Raw genomic sequence first — 7,879 nt, forward strand, 5'->3', positions numbered from 1 at the left:
AAGGTAAAGAGTCTCTCACGGAGACTCTTTATCACACGATCAGCCGTGTCCAATCACGGCTGATCACGATGTAAATAGGAAAAGCCGGTAATCGGCTTTTCCTCACTCGCGTCTGTTAGACGCGAGTAGAGGAGAGCCGATCGGCTGCTCCTGTGACAGGGGGGGTTTGTGCTGATCGATTATCAGCACAGCCCCCCCCCCCCGAGGATGCCCACTGGACCACCAGGGATGCCAACGGGACCACCAGGGATGGCCATATAGACCACCAGGGATAAAAAAATAAAAATAAAAAAGGATGCCACCCTAGACCACCAGGGATGAGGAGGACACAAAAAATGGATGCCAATCAGTGCCGCAATGGATGCCAATCAGTGCCCACAATGGGCATCACTGATTGGCAAGCATTGTTTGGCACTGATTGGCATCCATTAGTACAACACATACAATAGTGCCCATCTATGCCCATCCGTGCCACCTATCAGTGCCCATCCATGCCGCCTATCAGTGCCCACCCGTGCCCCGTCCGTGCCACCTATCTGTGCCCATCCGTGCTGCCTATCTGTGCCCAGCCGTGCCTCCTATCTGTGCCCATCTGTGCCACCTATCCGTGTCCATCCATGCCGCCTATCCATGCCCATCAATGCCGCCTATCCGTGCCGCCTATCAGTGCCCATCCGTGCTGCCCATCAGTGCTGCATATTAGTGCCCATCAATGCCACCACATCAGTGCCACCTCATTGGTGCCCATCAGTGCCGCCTTATCAGTGCCTGTCAGTGCAGTACCATCAGTGCCCATCAGTGAAGGAGAAAACGTACTTATTTACAATGTTTTATACAGAAACAAAAAAATACTTTTTTTTTCTAAATTTTCGTACATTTTTTTATTTCTTTTGCAGAAAATAAATATCCCAGAGGTGATAAAATACCACCAAAAGAAAGCTCTATTTGTGGGTACAAAATGATAAAAATTTAGTTTGGGTACAGTGTAGCACGACCGCGCATATGTCATTCAAAGTGCAACAGCGCTGAAAGCTAAAAATTGGTCTGGGCGGGAAGGTGTATAAGTGCCCTGTATGGAAGTGGTTAAAAACTCCAGTCCTCCCAATCAGAGGAAAGTTACACCCAGTTCTAGAACTCTGTCTAAAACTAAAAAGTGAAAAGCTAAGGTGTTAAAATATTAAATGTCTGTAATTGACCAAAAAAAAACACATAAGCAAAGCAACGCTAATGTGTGTGTGTGTGTGTATATTTTTTCTTCTCTTTCTAAAATGAGTTCGACCAATCCTTTGCAAGAACAAGGGGGGGGGGAGAAAGATTTGATCTTGCAGCCAAAACTTTGGTGTGCAGAATCTGACAGTCTTTAGGAATGCTGTCTGTGTGATGCAAAGGTGGAGCCAACCTGCTCCTCCTTACACAGCAGGCAAACGTGAAACAACTGTTATATATCATTTCAAATATGTTTTTTTATATATTTTGTTCCTTACAGGTATTGTAGAAAAGCAGGATACCATAATAAGTTATTGGATAAATATCCAAGCAACAATTTTTCAGAAATATTTCTAATAAATGCAAGATTTTTTTTTTCCTGATAGCTGAAACTATTTTTAAAGCTGACTTTGTAAATATTTTAGGCACTGCCCTGAAATCATAAGGGAAAACCCAATTGAACTTTAACTTAGGAAATAAAGTAATTTACATTCCTGCATTTATAGTTAATGTGCCCTACGATCGATTAATTATTGATATCGATCTCCTTAAAAGATTAAATCCTATTGTGATTTTATTAAAATGGTATATGGCTCTGCTGAGTGCCATATTACAAGTCTGAAAGATGCTCAAGACAGACTTCAAAATGAGCTGGATGTGACACGAGAAAGACTGAGAGAGACCAGCGATTCCTTATTTGCTGTTCAGGGGGGGCTGGAAAATGAAAGATAAAAGCATGATTCGGTGATATCTGCCATGCGAGAAGAAGAGAGACTGAAGATAGACAAAGTAGCACGAGATCTTGAACTGAAATGGACTGAGACCCTCAGGCAAGAATGCAGTAAGCTTCGAGAAGAGCTGAAGATACAACATGATGAAGACAAGAAGGCTGCAATGGCTCAGCTCCTGCAAATGAAGAAGCCAGAAATAAATACAGCAAAGGACGGCTGGCAAAAGAAAGTGGAGGACCTTCTAGACCAGATCTCACTGCTGAAGCAGAACCTAGAAATGCAGCTGTGCCAGTCTCAGAATGCTTTGCAGCAACTGCAGTCACAGTTTAGTCAAGAGCGACAACGCCTCACTCGAGAGCTTCAAGAATTGGAGGAGGAACACCAGCAGAGGCAGAAGTCACTGCAAGAAGCACACATGTTGGCATTCCAAAGTATGGAGGAAGAAAAGGACCAAGAGCAAAGAGATCTGGAAGACCGCTTGCATCAAAAATACTCAGAAGAGCTCCAGTCTGTAAAAGATGCCCACAAGCAGGTCATGGACATGCTGCAAGTGGAGATGGAACAGGAGTTGCAAACCTTGCGCTTTGAGTTGGAAGATGAAGGCAAAGCCATGCTAGCATCCCTGCGCTCTAAGCTTAATCATCAACATGCAGCAGCCATTGACCAGTTAAGGAACCATCATCATCAGGAAATGGAAGCTACTGCAGACGAACTTGAAAGAAATAAGGGGGGTAATCCACAAAAGGGATACGCCGGCGTATCTACTGATACGCCGTCATATCCCTGTTTCTATCTATGGAACTGATCCATAGAATCAGTTTTAAAATAGATAGGCAGAAGATCCGACATGTGTAATTGAATTACACTGTAGGATCTTAAGGATGCAATTCTAGGCCGGCCGCTAGGTGGCGAGGCCATTGCGGCCGGCCTAGAATATGCAAATGAACACTTACGGCGATCCACGAACGTTCCGACGGGCCCGTCGCGCTAAATCTACGCCGTGTTACGCCGCGTAAAAATAGGGCTGAGTCCTATTTGACTAAGCCCTATTAAGTATGGCCGTCGTTCCCGCGTCTAAATTTTCAACTCTACGTCGTTTGCGTAAGACGTTCGTGAATGGCGCTGGACGCCATTTACGTTAACGTCTAAGCAAATGACGTCGGAGCGACGTCAGTTAGCGCAATGCACGTCGGGTAAGTTACCCGACGGAGCATGCGCAGTACGTCCGGCGCGGGAGCGCGCCTAATTTAAATGGGAATCGCCCATTTGTATTAGGAACGTCTTGCGCCGGACGGAGTTAAGTTACACCGCCGCAAATTTCCAGGAAAGTGCTTTGTGGATCGGCACCTAACTTGGGAGATTTGCGGCAGTGTAACTTAACTCTGAAAAGTTAAGTTGCGCTCGGCGGCTGTGGATCTGGCCCATGGATCTTAGCAGACGTCAGGAATCTGAGCTTTTAGGGCGAAAAGCAGAGCTTGAAAAGCTCAGACATCAAGAACAGCATGTGGTTAATCTCAATAAGGAGCTGATGATACTACATGAAAGCATAAACACTTTAACTAAGGAACTAGAGTTTAAGGGAAAATAGATCCTTAGAATACGTAGCGAAGCCAATCAACAAATTAGGGTACATGAGCAAGATTTAAACAAGAAACACGAAGAGGATATGAATGACTTAACAGCCACCCATATCAGGGAGAAGCAAGCAATTATGGCAGAAGTTGCAAAGAAACAAGCAATGCTCATGGAAAAAAATTCTGCAATAAATATTTCGTAAGTTTAAAAAATAAATAGTACGTTTTTAGAAAACGCTTAAAAAAATAAATGGTATATGGTCTCAAGTAACAAGGCCATAAATATGAACCTTCTCAGTTCTCTCTCAAACAGTAAATATAGTTGAGATCCATCTCATGGAATAATTAAATTCTAGATGGCACCTTTGTACAGGTAACTCCAATTCCCCTAGAAGGGTTAGACAGGAAGATCATACCATATTTATGTCCCCTGGAAAAGGTTGAGAGGTTTGCTTGGAAGGTGATGTTCTCAATGTTTATATCCATGTTTATATCCATACAGTATATACTGACTCTAATGGGTTCAGCAATTATACTCAATTCCTACTGGGATTGTATGGTAAGGTGTTCTTTTCCCTAACAGGTCAGTGACCTTGGGAATATTAATAAGGTTCAAATTTATGCCAGAAATATAATCACATTAGTAGAAAGTTACTAGAATAGTTGACCAGTCTTAAAATAAATATTTTAGGTATTCAAACCCCTCAGGGAAAAAAAAAAAAATCAGCCAATCATTTATTCCTGATAATCAATGACCCAAAATATCATGTGTACATTGGCAACAATACAGTCATGGCCAAAATTGTTGGCACCCCAGAACTTTTTCCAGAAAATCAAGTATTTCTCACAGAAAAGTATTGCAGTAACACATGTTTTGCTATACACATGTTTATTCCCTTTGTGTGTATTGGAACAAAACAAAAAAGTGTGGAAAAAAGCAAATTGGACATACTGTCACACTAAACTCCAAAAATGGGCTGGTCAAAATTCTTGGCACCCTTTCAAAATTGTGGATAAATAAGATTGTTTCAAGCATGTGATGCTCCTTTAAACTCACCTGGGGCAAGTAACAGGTGTGGGCAATATAAAAATCACACCTGAAAGCAGATAAAAAGGAGCGACGTCAGTTAGCGCAATGCACGTCGGGTAAGTTACCCGACGGAGCATGCGCAGTACGTCCGGCGCGGGAGCGCGCCTAATTTAAATGGGAATCGCCCATTTGTATCAGGAACGCCTTGCGCCGGACGGAGTTAAGTTACACCGCCGCAAATTTCAAGCATGTGATGCTCCTTTAAACTCACCTGGGGCAAGTAACAGGTGTGGGCAATATAAAAATCACACCTGAAAGCAGATAAAAAGGAGCGACGTCAGTTAGCGCAATGCACGTCGGGTAAGTTACCCGACGGAGCATGCGCAGTACGTCCGGCGCGGGAGCGCGCCTAATGGGAAATGGGAATCGCCCATTTGTATTAGGAACGCCTTGCGCCGGACGGAGTTAAGTTACACCGGAAAAAAGCAAATTGGACATACTGTCACACTAAACTCCAAAAATGGGCTGGTCAAAATTCTTGGCACCCTTTCAAAATTGTGGATAAATAAGATTGTTTCAAGCATGTGATGCTCCTTTAAACTCACCTGGGGCAAGTAACAGGTGTGGGCAATATAAAAATCACACCTGAAAGCAGATAAAAAGGAGAGAAGTTCACTTAGTCTTTGCATTGTGTGTCTGTGTGTGCCACACTAAGCATGGACAACAGAAAGAGGAGAAGAGAACTGCCTGAGGACTTGAGAACCAAAATTGTGGAAAAATATCAACACTCATAAGGTTACAAGTCCATCTCCAGAGATCTAGATTTGCCTTTGTCCACAGTGCGCAACATTATCAAGAAGTTTGCAACCCATGGCACTGTAGCTAATCCAGACTATGCAACGCAGCATAGTCTGGATGGTGGATAAGCAGCCCCAAACAAGTTCCAAAGAAATTCAAGCTGTCCTGCAGGCTCAGGGAGCATCAGTGTCAGTGCAAACTATTTGTAAACATTTAAATGAAATGAAACGTTATGGCAGGAGACCCAGGAGGACCCCACTGCTGACACAGAGACATAAAAAAGCAAGACTACAGTTTGCCAAAATTCACTTGAGTAAGCCAAAATCCTTCTGGGAAAACATCTTATGAACAGATGAGACCAAGATGGAGCTTTTTGGTAAAGGACATCATTCTACTGTTTACCGAAAACAGAATGAGGCCTACAAAGAAAAGAACACAGTACCTACAGTGAAATATGGTGGAGGTTCAATGATGTTTTGCTGCCTCTGGCACTGGGTGCCTTGAATGTGTGCAAGGCATCATGAAATCTGAGGATTACCAAAGGATTTTGGGTCGCACTGTAGAGCCCAGAATCAGAAAGCTGGGTTTGCGTCCGAGATCTTGGGTCTTCCAGCAGGACAATGACCCCCAAACATACATCAAAAAACACCCAGAAATGGATGGTAATAAAGAGCTGGAGAGTTCTAAAGTGGCCAGCAATGAGTCCAGATCTAAATCCCATTGAACACCTGTGGAGAGATCTTAAAATTGCTGTTGGGAAAAGGCGCCCTTCCAATAAGAGAGACCTGGAGCAGTTTGCAAAGGAAGAGTGGTCCAAAATTCCGGGTGAGAGGTGTAAGAAGCTTATTGATGGTTATAGGAAGCGACTGATTTCAGTTATTTTTTCCAAAGGGTGTGCAACCAAATATTAAGTTAAGGGTGCCAAGAATTTTGACCATTTTTGGAGTTTTGTTTGACATTATGTCCAATTTGCTTTTTTTCCTCCCTTTTTTTTGTTTTGTTCCAATACACACAAAGGGAATAAACATGTGTAAAGCAAAACATATGTTACTGCAATACTTTTCTGTGAGAAATACTTGATTTTCTGGAAAAAATTTGGGGGTGCTAACAATTTCGGCCATGACTGTATATTATATCTTTTGCTATACACATGGATCTGGTAAATTCTACACTGTGGTCCAGATAAAAAGAAAACCCAAGTCGTTTCATAAATGAACATGAAGCCCTTAAATCATCTTCATTTCTGCCCTATGCAGTAAACATTTTAGTACCACATGTGGTCATTATTCATACAGGTACTAATACATTTTTTTTTTTTTTTTTTTACCCAGCCAGGTATAAATCAGCCAAACAATTAAAATAATCCTGCTGCATTAAAATGTTTTGCAGACAGGATGTTTTATAGAAAGGATTTCATCAAATCCCACACCCATGGTAAAAAGAAGTTTTCATGGAATTCAAAAATATGTTTGCTAAAAGATTCCTGTGATGGTGGTCTAATAGACACCCGCATTGCTAGGATTCAGTCTAATCCATGTGAAAATGCACCTTATGTTTTAAATCAAACATTATTCAGTAGATCATGGCTTGGAGCAACTCTTGTACTTACCGCTGTCTATATTAGCCTGTTGACCTAGTCTCATTAGCTGCCAAATCACTCCCTGACTGCTACTGAAAATACATGGATGTCTTCTGTGCTAGATCTGCCTCCAAGCTAACCCTCATTGGTCCCATGATTGCCCTATCAACTTATGTCCAGGTACCATGCTGTCCAAGGGATGGGCTTACACCCCACTTTAACCAAAAGAAAAAAGGTCATGCAAGCTGATACCAAGAAACACCTGCAAAATGGGTTCATGTGTTTCTCATCTTCTCTTGCTGGTGCAGGATTCCTTTATTTGGAAAAAAAGATGGCACCCTTAGACCATATATTGATTACAAAGGTCTAAATCATATTACCATCCCCAACCAAAATCAAATTTCTTTGATCGGCTGTGTCCAAGGAGCCTAAATGTTCTCCAAACTTGATCTCAGGGGGGCATATAACTTGGTCTCAATCTAGATTGGCCATGGATCCGCCAAGAGGTCTCAACTTATGGACTTTCCTACCAACCAACACTTCCTAGGGTTTTTCCAGTTTCTATAGAATGTTTAGCTAAGGTCTGCTTATCCCCCCCCCCCCGTTTTTAAGAAAGAATCAATGTAGTTTCAAAACAAGAATATACTTAAAACAATACAAATTCAATTAGGTTTATAGGTTTATTGCAATAGAAACAGAGTTCACTCACACATTTTAATTATATGTATTTTTATTGGAGGCACTTTGAAATACTTATGCAAAAATTGTCGCTCTTGTTTTTGTTTATAGCGTAAAAAATTTTAAACCGCAGAGGTGATCAAATACCACCAAAAGAAAGCTCTATTTGTGGGAAAAACGTATTTAGTATTTCCTAATTTTCGTATTTTCGTATTTCCGAATTTTCGTATTTACGAATTTCGAAAAATTCGAAAAATTGAAATTTTTGAATTTTCGAAATTTC

The 7,879-nt window shown here is 41.8% G+C and overlaps 1 pseudogene; it reads left to right on the forward strand.

Moving 5' to 3' along the window:
- Positions 1-1,788: 1,788 nt before the first annotated feature.
- On the forward strand, positions 1,789-4,102 carry LOC120929699 (annotated as a pseudogene).
- The last annotated feature ends 3,777 nt before the right edge of the window (positions 4,103-7,879 follow it).

Source organism: Rana temporaria, chromosome 1, assembly GCF_905171775.1.
Source record: "Rana temporaria chromosome 1, aRanTem1.1, whole genome shotgun sequence".
NCBI lineage: Eukaryota > Metazoa > Chordata > Amphibia > Anura > Ranidae > Rana > Rana temporaria.